The sequence below is a fragment of the Cryptomeria japonica genome, chromosome 3 (assembly GCF_030272615.1).
Source record: "Cryptomeria japonica chromosome 3, Sugi_1.0, whole genome shotgun sequence".
NCBI classification, from domain to species: Eukaryota; Viridiplantae; Streptophyta; class Pinopsida; order Cupressales; family Cupressaceae; genus Cryptomeria; species Cryptomeria japonica.
In genome coordinates this window covers 28209267-28223759 of record NC_081407.1, presented here as the reverse complement: position 1 = coordinate 28223759, position 14493 = coordinate 28209267, and positions in this window count along the sequence as shown.

The following is a 14493-nucleotide window of genomic DNA, read 5'->3' as shown; positions in this document are numbered from 1 at the left end:
TTCGTATCCCTAAGAATGTTGTAGTATGAGTATAATAGAAAATGAGCTTTTTGTAACAGTGTGGCCAAAAAAGTAGGAGTAGCTTGATTAATTCCTTTGTGTTGTCTTTCATAGTCACATTGCACCAATATGTCCAATTGCAATTTTAAGTATGTTGTCTACCAAGCTATGTTTGTCGACTTTGATCATCCAACCATAATAATATGGGTCATTAAGCAAAGTTGAAAATATCAACTCTTGACATGATATATTATAGTTCAAGAAGACTCATGCATCTTTAATTTGGTAGTTGTCTGAGACAGTATTCTTGCACACACCAATAGTTGATATCCTCCTCATAAGTCCCTTAGGATCCTTCATTGTACATTGTAACTATTTTACAATATAAGGAAACAATTAACTCTGACATAACACTCATTAACTCTAACCATAATACTAACCCTAACCTTGATACTAATTGAAACCTAATCCTAACACTATCTCTAATCCTAATTTAAATATTAGGAACACCAACTCCAATCTTAATGGAACCTTAATGTTAACCCTAACCCTAATTCAATTGTAACTCTAATCCTGAGCTTTATCACAGAATGTTAGTCCTATACATGAATCATAACACTAATTCTAACCCTAATTGAGCCCTTGATGTTAAACATTACTACAATAAAAATATGGTACATATTATATATTATATACATTAGATTGAGGAATGGAAACCTTAATTTAAACCAACCCTAACCCTAACTACAATTAGAAAATGATACATATTATTCAATTTTGATATATATTATTAAATATATACATTAGGTTGAAGATTGTAATTCAATTCGTAAAAGATGATAATCTAGATATTGTAAAAATAATTTTATAAATTTTCTAATCAATTTTTATTGTAAAATATTTTTTAAAGCATTTAGATTTTTAATATTTTTAATAATTCTTTTTAAATTTTATTATAATAGAAAAATTAAATTTAAATTTATATATCTTGTTACAATACATTACTAACCCTAGTTGAGCTCTAAATCTAACCCTAACCCTAAGCTAAGATAAATAGGGTAACGAAAGATAGCAAGGAAGAGAAAGATAAGAGTGAGAAAGAGAGAGAAAGGTTAAAATTTAATTTATTATATAAATTAAAAATAAAACAACAATTATTACTCCTCTTTTTAAGTGTGTTATGTGTAATAAGGCCTATGAATCTTCTGGTCATCTTTTATTGCAGTGTGATTTTGCATAAAGCATTTGGTCTTGGTTGCAAGAGAAATTGTTTTGGAGTGGTCCTCTATAAGGAAAGCTTTTATAGCATTTTCAAAGTTGGTCATCTTTAAAGTTTTCATCAACCTTCTCTTGCCTTTGGAACATAGATCCCCATCTATTGTCATTTGGAATATTTGGCTTAAGAGGAATGATAGGATTTTTAAAAGGAAATAGTTAGAGTTGGAACAAGTTCTCTTCAAATATAGAGTACTCTATTTTGAAGGTTGCAATGAGCTTCTTGATCAAATCTCCAAAGGTTGGAAGAGTCTACAATGTCTTGGCAACTATTTTATTTTTTGCAGTAGGCAATGAAGTGAATGGGAATGTTGAATTGTTATGAGATTGGGCATTGTTATCAAGAGGCTAATGTCCTAGTGGACAAATTGGCAAACAAAGCTATTCGAGATGGCATCTAATACATGATGAGTGGGATTTTGTACCCAACTAACCATTGTCTTTTTAGAGGTCTTGTATTGATGACTTTTTTTATGACTTGTATTGGATGAGGCAAACACAATTTGGAGTATTGCATCAACATTGATGATCGATACCTTTTTCATTGGATTGTTTTGTCCTTGTGGGAAATCCTTTTTTGGAGCAAAATTCGTACCTAGAACATGTGTTGTTCTAGCCTTACACACTCAACTCCATCTGTTATACCATCGAGTTCTTACCACCATTATGTTGATGGGAGCTCAGATGGTTTTTTTATATGTTGGCATTATAACAGACAAGGAGAGATTGTTGGCATTTCAATAAGGATATTAAGAAGGTTGTTAATGATTATGGATATAACTGATTAAGGATGTTTACTGTCTTAATATTATTATTTTGTCATTGATGTCAAGAAATTGATTTTCTAATTCAGTATGATGTTGCCATATCTTGAGAAGTATGATTTGATGAGTATAAAGATGTCGGTAAAAGACACAGAAAAAATATGATGAATAAGGGGAGGAATAAGTTATTCAATGGGCAATTATTACCGAGTTAGACAATGATGAGATCATGATGTTTAGATTGTTTTGATATCATACATATGTTATTGATTGTAAGGTTAATACTATACTATGTTACCGAGCAAAAGAACCTAGTCGGTAAACCCTAAGGTTATCGCTATCGGTTAATGAAAGCGGTATGTCTACCAAGTGAAGTTTAGTATTTACCAAGTTGCAACCGAGTAATAACAGAATGCATTGAATGAATAAAAGCATTATTTAATGAAGGAAGTTGATGAGCTGGCTATGATTAAATGATTGGTATGACGTGAATAAAGTTTGTTAAAGAATCTATGGCAAAGGAAAATCGGCAGGAAGATCTACAGCTCATATTGAACCGCAATACCCTAGCACAAGTTCCAAGGCGAGGTAAAACATTTTTAGATCGAAGGATACATTGAACCTGGTCAAAGTTTGAAGATCTGATGGCTATGATTGATCATGGGAAATGTGATCAAGGAGATTAAGCGGTTTGTGAATTGTTTATAAATAAGGAACTGTTGATAAACAATGTATGCGGGCAAGTGTATGCACAGGGATGCTACATAGTGATTACCGAGCACAGAAGCTTGAAGACCTATTTGAATAACAGAGTATAGAGCCCAGCAAATGGACAAGATAAGTCCTATATTGTATTGAGCAAATAAGAATCTACTTTAGCATTTTAGATGTGAAGTTGCAGATAGATTTTTATTACTGTTATTTTGTAAAGTGACATAAAATCTCTTAATTGAGTGGACTTAACAGTCTTATTTGTAAAACCCTCTAGCAAGGTGACATTCTGATTGAGAGTTTGAAATCCTTTAACAAGGCCACTTCTAACAAGGTGAAGATCCTAACAGATCTGAGGGAAATCCCTTAACCGGGTCACATCTAGCAATGTGTTTGTAATATTTAACAGGATTTGCTTTTAACCGAGCATACTTTAGAAGAGTATATTTCTTAGTGGGTTCGAAATCCCACAATGGTTTTTCCCTATTTGGGTTTCCACATTAAATCTGGTGTTATGAGTGTTATGATGTTTATATACTTTTGAGTTTGCATGTTTAATAGTTTTGGTTATATTACTGAAGTATATATTACTGAGGTTGAATCTGATGTTTTTATGGAAGATTAAGTTTGTATGATTCACCCCCCCCCCCTCTCATCTTATTAGCTTGGCATCTGTACTTAACATCAAGTATCAAAACTATCAATTGGTATCAGAGCATTGGACTCCAGAAGAAAAAGTTTAAAGGTACTTGAGGCAAAGATCCAAAGATGTATAAGAGGGATGCACCAAAGTTGAACAAGTCAAGTTTCTCTACATGGCAGAAAAGGATGAAGCTGCACCTATCAGGAGTTGGAGAATATGTTGTATATTATCTAGAGAATGATTTCATCACACCGAGCACCTATCCATTGACAATGGAAGAGATAAAGGCAAAGCAAGAACATATTCAAGCAATGATTGAAATAAAATCTGCATTAACCAATTCAGAGTTTAATGATCTAGAAGGCTGCAATGATGCAAAGGCAATGTGGGACAAGCTCATATTTATGTATGGTGGAGATGAACATGTTCAAAGAGCAAAAGTGGACAGTCTAAGAGGACAACTTGAATCTATGAGGATGAGTGAAGGTGATAACATAACCCAGTATAGTACAAGACTAAAGGAGATTGTCAATCAAATCAAAGGAGCAGGTGGAACCATTGAAGAAAAGGATATAACAAGTAAGTAAGAACCCTTCTACCGACTTATGCAATCCGAGTCTCTGCAATCAATGAATTGAGGTCTGTACCCAATATGTCAGTTTCTTTGAATGCTACTATTGGTAAGCTACATGCATTTGAGTTAAGTAACTTTGATAACAGTGGGTCATCGGTAAATAAAGTTGAATCTACATTTAGTTCTTTTCATATTGGTGAATCCGATGATTACAATGATAGAATGAGTAAGTACACTAAAGGGGATCATAGTGGAGCAAGTGAAAGATTTCACAAGAACATGGAGGAAGTACACAAACTGTATGAGGAAATCAGAAAGCAAGAAGAGTTTGAAGCACTTTTAGCCAGAAAGTTACCGAGAGGCAAAGGTAAGTATAAAGGAAAACTACCTTTAAATGTTTCAATTGTGATAAGATAGGACATATGGCTTCTAACTGTCCTGACAAAGATTCTACTGAAAAGAGAGATTATCGAGATGATAGACAGAAAGATAATCATTACAGAGGACACTGAGACTTCAGAAGAAGAGATAGAAAGTCATGCTTAATAGCCGATGAGGAATCCAATGATGATAAATCAGATGAAACTGATACAGAGGAAGTAGTTTATGTGGCTATCAAAGATGAATCAGATGAAGAAAGGTATGAAGAAAAAGCCCTAATATCTCACATAAATACTAATGATTCTTGGATCATAGATAGTGGATGCTCACATCGCATGACAGGTGATAAACACAAGTTTGTTATGCTAGAAGACTATGATGGAGGCTATGTAAGATTTGGTAATGATGCACCATGTCTGGTAAAAGGTAAAGAATCCATAACACTTCTTGACAATGTAAGATGCAATGATGCTTATTGGGTTGAAGGTTTGAAATATAATTTGTTGAGTGTAGCACAGCTAAACAATACAGGATACCGAATAGAATTTCAGAAAGGAATTGTCAAAGTTCATGACAAGCATGGAAAGTTAGCTGCTACTGGGACACAAACAAAAGGTAACACATTTCACCTTGACTCAACTCATAATAAATGTTTGTATGCAAAGATAGATGATACCTGGTTATGGCATAAAAGGTTTTGTCATGTAAATTTTGATAATCTAATCAAAATAAGTAAGAAGCACTGAGTAAGAGGTCTACCGAGTCTTGAAAAACCTGAGAATGCTATGTGTCAAGGATGCCAGACGGGTAAAATGACAAGATCAAGCTTTACAAGTAAGTCTTACACTTCCAAGGGAATTTTAGATCTTGTGCACACTGATCTTTGTGGTCCTCTGAAAGTTCAAAGTTATTATGGTGATAAATATTTCATATTATTTGTGGATGATTACTCAAGGATGATGTCAGTTATTTTTTTAAAAGAAAAATCAGAAGCTTTCAAATGTTTAAATGGTACAAGGCAAGAGTTGAAAATGAAACTGGAAGACAACTGAAATGTCTTAGATCAGATAGAGGAGGAGAATTCACATCTGATGAGTTTAACTTATTCTGCAATGATCATGGTATAAAAAGACAAGTCTCTGCACCAAGAACTCCACAACAAAATGGAATTGTTGAGAGAAGAAACAGATCTATTGTGGATTGTGCCAGAACCCTGATGATTGAAAAGAAAGTGCCACAAACATTTTGGAGAGAAGCAATAAGCACATCAGTTTACACCCTGAACCGAGTACAACTAAAGAAAGGAACTTTGAAGGCACCATATGAAATCTGGTATGACAAGAAACCTAATGTAAGTTATTTTAAAATCTTTGGAAGTAGATGCTATGTACACAAAGATGATAGAAATGACAAGTTTGATCAGAAAAGTGAAGAAGGAACATTTCTTGGTTATTCTTCTAGAAGCAAAGCATTTAAATGTCTGATCAAATCATCTAAAAAAATAGTAGAAAGTGCAAATGTGAAAATTGATGAATTTGCAGAAAGAAATGATGAAGGAAATTCCAAGGAACCAGAAGATTATGATGAATTTGTCTATGTTCAACCGACAAGTCCTACCGAGAAAACTGTAGAAGGAAATGAAGAGAATATTCAGTTACCGAGTGATGAAGAAGATCATACAGAGCCTACCAAGCCTGTATTAGCCAAGTATGTCAGAAGACATCATGCATCAAGTTAGATTATAGGAGATAAGGATGATCCAGTAATGACAAGGAACAAACTGAGACAGAACACATGTCTGATATCTGAATTTGAACCAAGAATAGTGAAAGAGGCATTTAACAGTGAAGATTGGATAAATGCTATGACAGAAGAGATTGATCAAATCAAGAAGAATGACACATGGACACTGGTCCCAAGACCGAAGGACAAAAATGTAATCGGTACAAAGTGGATTTTCAGGAACAAGCTGAATGAAAAAGGTGAGGTCATTCGAAATAAAGCAAGACTAGTTTGCAAAGGTTATGCTCAAGAAGAAGGAATTGATTATGGTGAAACTTCTGCACCTGTGGCTAGACTTGAAGGAGTAAGAACATTGTTGGCATATGTTGCTTTCAAAAATTTCAAGATATATCAAATGGATGTCAAATCTGCATTTCTGAATGCTATATTAGAAGAAGAAGTTTTTATTGAACAACCTGAAGGATTTGCTAAAGACAATAATAAAGATCAGATCAGGTATGTAAATTGAACAAAGCTTTATATGGATTGAAACAAGCACCTAGAGCATGGTATGAAAGATTGCACTCTTATTTAATCAATATTGGTTTTATAAGAACAAGTGAAAACAACAATATGTACATGAAGAATGATGAAAATGGAATACTGATCTCAGCCATATTTGTTGATGATATTATCTTTTGTGGAAATGACTCTCTATGCAAGAACTTTGGAAATAAAATGAGCAAAGAATTTGAAATGTCATTAATCAGTGAGATAAAGTATTTTATAGGTTTATAGATACTACAAATGAAAAATGATATTTTTATTACTCAATCCAAGTACATAAAGGAAATCTTGAAGAAATTTGGAATGGAGGATTCAAAACCAGTAAGTACTCCTATGACTACCAACTATAAACTATTAAATAATGATGAATCAGCATATGTTGATGAGACACTTTACCGATCCATGATTGGAAAGTTACAATATGTTGTTCACAGCAGGCCAGACATAGCACATGCAGTAGATATAGTTGCAAGATTCTCTGCAAATCCAAAGGAAACACACATGACAGCAATCAAAAGAATTTTCAAATACTTGAAAGGCACTGAGGATTATGGCTTAGTATATCAGAAAGGAAATGACTTTGATTTAAAAGGTTATACTGATGTTGATTGGGTAGGCAACATTGATGACAGGAAAAGCACAAGTGGAGGAGCTTTCTTTTTAGGAGAAAGACTAGTGAGTTGGCTTAGCAAGAAACAAGGATGTGTTTCACGGTCAACAGCAGAAGCTGAATACGTTGCTGCAACATTGAATTGTACCAACATAACATGGATCAAACAACTATTGGATGGTATAAATGAGAAAGTTATCGAGCCAGTAACTATATTCTGTGACAATACTAGTGCCATTAACATTTCAAAGAATCCTGTTATGCACTCTAAGACAAAGCACATCTCTATCAAATATCATTATCTTAGAGAAGAAGCTCAAGAGAAGAAAGTGGTCTTGGAGTATGTTAGCACAAAGGAAAAAATAGCAAATATCTTCACCAAGCCACTGCCAAGGGACACTTTTGAGTATCTCAGAAGTAAGTTAGGGGTCCTACCCCTATCTTCTACTCACTGATTGAGTTCGGTGAAAGCATCAATTTGATGACTCTACAGAATATCTTTTAGGAGTTGATGTTGATTTACACACTTTAGGATGTTTTCTAAAGGTGTGTAGGAAACAATACAAGGAACAGGAATTGAAGACATAAATGCTCTGACCAAGACTAAGTTGACACATAACAACAGGAATCACTTCATACAGAAAGAAATTATGTTTTAAGTTCTTTACTTTTTGGCATTGTTGTCAAAGGGGGAGAAGACTGACAAAAAAAGGAGAAGACTAATGTATGGGGGAGAATTCTGATGACAGGGGGAAAGCATTTCAGCATTTCAGAATCTCACAGCAATCTGAATCAATTAGGTCAAATCAATTGGTTTTGCCATCAATGCCAAAGGGGGAGATTGTTGGCATTATAACAAACAAGGAGAGATTGTTGGCATTTCAATAAGGATATTGAGAAGGTTGTTGGCATTTCAATAAGGATATTGAGAAGGTTGTTAATGATTATGGATATAACTGATTAAGGATGTTTACTGTCTTAATATTATTATTTTGTCATTGATGTCAAGAAATTGATTTTCTAATTAAATATGATGTTGCCATATCTTGATAAGTATGATTTGATGAGTATAAAGATGTCGATAAAAGACATAGAAAAAATATGATGAATAAGGGGAGGAATAAGTTATTCAACGGGCAATTATTACCGAGTTAGACAATGATGAGATCATGATGTTTAGATTATTTTGATATCATACATATGTTATTGATTGTAAGGTTAATACTATACTATGTTATCGAGCAAAGAACCTAGTCGGTAAACCCTAAGGAACCTAGTTGGTAAACCCTAAGGTTATCGCTATCGGTTAATGAAGGCGGTATGTCTACCGAGTGAAGTCTAGTATTTACCGAGTTGCAACCGAGTAATAATAGAATGCATTGAATGAATAAAAGCATTATTTAATGAAGGAAGCTGATGAGCTGGCTATGATTAAATGATTGGTATGTCGTGAATGAAGTTTGTTAAAGAATCTATGGCAAAGGAAAATTGGTAGGAAGATCTACAGCTCAGATTGAACCGCAATACCCTAGCACAAGTTCCAAGAAATGTATGCAAGTTCCAAGGTGGGGTAAAACATTTTCAGATCGAAGGATACATTGAATTTGGTCAAAGTTTGAAGATCTGATGGCTATGATTGATCATGGGAAATGTGATCAAGGAGGTTAAGTGGTTGGCAAATTGTTTATAAATAAGGAACTGTTGATAAACAATGTATGCGAGCAAGTGTATGCATAGGGATGCTACATAGATATTACCAAGCACAGAAGCTTGAAGACCTATTTGAATAACAGAGTATAGAGCCCAGCAAATGGACAAGATAAGTCATATATTGTATTGAGAAAATAAGAATCTGCTTTAGCATTTTAGATGTGAAGTTGCAGATAGATTTTTATTACTGTTATTTTGTAAAGTGACAGAAAATCTCTTAACTGAGTGGACTTAACAGTCTTATTTGTAAAACCCTCTAGCAAGGTGACATTCTGATTGAGTGTTTGAAATCCTTTAACAAGATCACTTGTAACAAGGTGAAGATCCTAATAGATCTGAGGGAAATCCCTTAACCGGTTCACATCTAGCAATGTGTTTGTAATCTTTAACAAGATTTGCTTTTAACCGAGCATACTCTAGAAAAGTATATTTCTTAGTGGGTCCAAAATCCCACAGTGGTTTTTCCCTATTTGGGTTTCCACATTAAATCTGGTGTTATGAGTGTTATGATGTTTATATGCTTTTGAGTTTGCATGTTTAACAATTTTGGTTATATTACTGAAGTATATGTTACCGAGGTTGAACCTGATGTTTTTATGGAAGATTAAGTTTGTATGATTCACCCCCACCTCTCATCTTATTAGCTTGGCATCTATACCCCACTTGACAAACAATCTTCAATGATGTGTTGTGTGTACCCCACTTGACAAACAATCTTCTTTCCATCTATCAAATCACACATGGGGCAACTAGGAAAACTGTGGAGTTCACACTTGATTTGGTTATCATTAGAGACTTGGAGAGTTGAGCCATCATTGCAACTAGGGTGGTTGATCATGCATCTTGGTTGTACTCTTTTTCACATTTTGGTCATATTGATGAGGTTGATTCTTCCTATGTTGATGATTCAAATTTTAAGGAGAACATTGGGCACTTGAACTTGGGGATTCTCACATGTGACCCCATTCTTGAGCCTTTCATTTCATCTCCTTCTCTTGATATCACACCAACCATTGCACCTAATGATGCAACTAGTGCAACAATTTTTCCTTCTTGTGATTCAGTGCAGCAGGATATTCCAGGTCTTCCAGCTTCAGTTGATTGGGATGCCTACTTGACATACATTGTAGGTTTGTTTGTGGAGTCCTCCATTGCAGATTTGGGAGACATCATTGATTTCATTCATCTTCTCTTTGATGAAGATGATGATGAATACTAAGAGGTGGGGGGGGGGGGGGGGGGGGGCGTGAATTAGTATGCCAAAAATCTTTGCACTTAAACACTTTGCAAGACTAATAGTAAACCGGTAAAATAGTTTAGCAAACAAGCCGCTTAGCACACATGCAAACCAAATAGAAAATAATGCATTCACCCACAGAAGCACAAACACCATAACACAAGAGATTTTGATGTGGAAACCCAAATGGGAAAAAACACGGTGAGATGGAACTCACAAGTAACTATCTACAAAATAGGAACCAGATCAGTTAAGGTCATACAATGTTCTTTACCAGAACAGATCTTGTTAGGAATCTTAATCTCTGTTAGGAGATAAGTCCAATTAAAGACTACCTTGCTAGAGGATTTTAGATCCATAGATGTGAACCACCTTGTTAGAGGATTTACAAAAGGCTTTTGGGCCTACCTGGTTAAGGGCTATAGACTTGTCGAAGATGTGAGTAATCAACAAGTGAGAGATCTAGCAAATAGCACAGATTGCTTGGTTAGATCCTTGATAGCTTGTTCCTAATGCATTCCAACATTATTTTAGTCTTCTACACATTCATACTCTCTCTAACTCCTCAACCACCTTAAACCCTAGCAACAACTTTTTACAACAACCTAAAACCCTAGACATGATGTCCTTATAAAGGAATCTGATTTCATGTCGGTCCAATAGGATTACAATACAATTTCCTAGGTTCAATGCATCTAGACGTATCTGGTAACACGACACAAAAAGCACCATTAAAGTGTCGACAACATCAAACAATCGGTGGATGGTAACTCATCACAAAATGTCAGTTGGTAACTCATCACAGAGTATTACCGATTCATACAAAATATCGGTTCAAGCAAAATGTCGATTGCCGGTTTGACAAAATGAAGACTGGGAAATATGTGTTTTGCCACTTTGATCCTTCGTGCCGCTTGAGATCTTCGAACCACTTGGGGTTAACATACCGCTTCAGATCGGTAATCACTTTATGCAAAACACCAATAGTCTAAGGACTATAATGCATCATACCGGTTGGAACATGTACCAGTTGAGCTTTAACTAATACATACAAAAATGATCTCAATGCAAGTGTGTGTCCATCAATGACAATCACAACATAATTATCAAAAATGCCAACAATCTCCCCCTTTGGCATTGATGGCAACACTTAGGAAATTTTGACATCTAAGTGTTTTACAACAAAAATATGCCAGAATCAAAATTACTCCCCCTAAGCATATACACTTTCCCTTTTGTAGAAAATACAATGTATACTATTTCTTAACAAAAATAACATGAAAGTATACATCAAAACATTCAAAATTTATACTTCTCCCCCTTTGCCAACAATGACAACAAAATATTACAGATTAACACCTGTGTCATTAAGATTAAAAGAATAAGAGTTTATGACAATAAGGAATAAAACTTGTCAAAAACAGATTTGAAGTCCTGCAAAAATTGTTTCATAGATAAGGACGAGGACTCAAGTAGGGAGGTTGCCACTTCTTTCTCTATCTACATCTGGGAGACCTGTTCTTCCATGGCATCTAGTGTGCTCATCTCCTAAGTCACCGTTAAAGCATCCAGATTGAGATAACATTTTTGAAGAATCTGCAGGCATGGGAGTAGAACCAGTTGGAGTTCCTACAAATCTCAAGTCTGGTTGCTTATTTCCAACTCTAATTTGGCAGACTAGATGTGAAACCGGTGACCAGTTTGCCCAAAAGTTGTAAAAGAGTCGTATGGCAGCTTGAAGGTACTCATATACAACTGCAAGTCAATTTGAAGCTTTTGCTTTTGTACAAGCACATCATCATAGAAGAGACGGGGTTGGCAAATCTTACTTAGTAGTAGATTTCCCTCATCTAAAGCATTCCTTATATCCTTCTATGCTTTTTGCAGTTCAGATCAGAGCTCATTAAGCTTCTTCACTAGGGAAATGTTGAGAGCCTTTTGATGCTCTTTCTTGGCATTTGCCTCTACTACCTCCTCTAAGCTCTGCACTTGATCATCCACTACTGTGCATAGGAGCTTCAATTGGGCCAATGATGAGTCGGTACTGGGGAGGTTTGTATCGGGTAACAAACTGGTAAGAGTGTCCACCGCAAGTTGGATCACATCTTCCTCCTTCTTCCTCCTTAACACCTCAAGGCGTTCTTGAGAAACCTTAATGCTCTGTAGTAGCTCCATTTCGCTTGCGGACTGGAGGTCAATGGGACTGGTGAGGTCAGCCGGTTTGGCTTGACTGTTAGTTGCCTTAGGAGTCTCCATCTATGTGCTCTTTGCCGCTTCAACTTCCTTGTTCTCCTCTACCTTCTTCTTCTCCACTTCTTTTCTCTTTTCCTCTTCCTTATCGTCCTCTGCCTTCTTCTTTTCTGCTTCCTTCCTCTTCACTTCTGCCTTATCTTCCTCTTCCTTCTTCTTTTCTACTTCCTTTCGCTTCTCCTCTTCCTTTCTCTTCTTCTCATCCTCTTCCTCTTTCTTCTTCCTTGCATCTTCTTGTTTCTTTTTCTCTTCTTCCTCTTCTTTTATTTTCTTCTCTTCTTCTTTTCTCTTTTCTTCATGTTTTCATTTCTCCTCATCTTCTTCCTTTTTCTTCTTCTCCTCTTCATCCTTCTTCTTCTCTTTCTCTTCATCCTTCTTCTTCTTCTCCTCTTCATCCTTCTTCTTCTTCTCCTCTTCTGCTTTCTTCTTCTCCGCTTGCTTCTTTGCTTCCTCCTTTTTGTCCTCTGTTTCCTTTTGCTTATTTACCTGTTCTGCCTACTTTTCCTATCCTATTGCTTCTGATGGTGTACCTTGAGCAACATCCTCTCCATCTAGAGCATCGACATCAATAGTGTCGATAGTTTCAACAACCGGATTTCCTTCATCATCAAACACTTCATCTGGTTTAGTTATTGCCGGTTCTTGTTCAGCCTTCCTGTTGGCTTTAGCCACTCTATACATCTTAAGAGCTTCTAAAGCAAGAGTGTGTGTATTCTTGAGCACTTCTTGACCCTTTCCTTCAAGTAACAGGAGTCTTCTTCTTCTCATGAAGAAGAGGCCTTTGTATTTGTTCATTACTTCAAATAGTTCTGAATTTGATACATCAGGAAAATGTTCAGCAAAAACTTTCTCTCTCATTTCCTATTCTTGCTCTATGTCAATGCGTCATTTATTGTCTAAGGACTTATACAAATAATCTGGTGTCTCAGATTTAATTTCTGAAGGCAACCGGTCATTAACACATAAATACTAAATAATTTCTTTTTCAACTGCTTCCTTTTCATCATCATTAAAGTCATCAAAACAATCAATCAAATCATTCAACACTTTTCTCCTAATGTTTTTGATAGTTCTTTGACAATGTGTCAAAGGTTTGTAGGAGGAGATGTCAATATTTACCGGTGCCGATGATGCTGGTTCATTCTTTGTCTTTTTCTTTGCGTGTCATGTCTTCTTAGGTTTTTCCTCAGACACAGTTTCTTTAGAGTCTGGTGAGGCATTCCTTGTCTTCCTCTTTCTCTCGAAGACTTTAGCAGGTGTCGCTTCCAGTTTCTTTTTAGCCAGTGACCACTTGGTCACTTTAGGACTAGCTGTAGTAGCTGGTGCTGATGCTGAAGGTACTGCTTTTGCCTTCTTCACTGAAGGTTCTTTTCCTTTCTTTGCTGAGGGTTTCTCAACCAATATTATCCTTTCTAGGTAGGTGTTGGTTCTCTTTGCCTTTGGATCAAGCAGTGAGGCAATAAGGGTAGAGGCATATCCTTCCAGCATATCATTCATTACCTCATAGCCCATAGGCTCCACTTCCTCCTGTCTGGGCTCAACAACCTCCATTATGCATTGATCCACTTTAATGGTGAAATAGATATCATCTTCATATTTCTTGACAATATCACTTGATATTCTCATCCTCTGACTAATTTTGCATCTGAACTCATCAAAGTACTTGTTCAGAACTTCAGGGTAACCGGTTCCAATTGCTTGAAGGCTTTCCTTGATTTGCTTGGTTACCAGTTGGTCAGCAGACCACTAGACATCACCTACTCCTGGAAAGTAGCCTTGGAAGTAAAAGAACAACCCAACCAGTAGTTGTCCAAACTTGAACCTCAATGCATTATCCTGTTTGATCGATTTAAGATTCAACAGGATTTGCCTTTGCATACAGGTGCATAGGTCAAATGATGCATCCTCCTTGATCATCCGGTAAGCGGCATTTACCGCTGCAGTAGATATAGAGTTAAGTCTGCTGGCAGAGAACGTCCGGTAGCCTATCACCATGCAGACATACTTGACCAGATCGTCCTTGATTGAATTGATGGTCATACCTCGTGA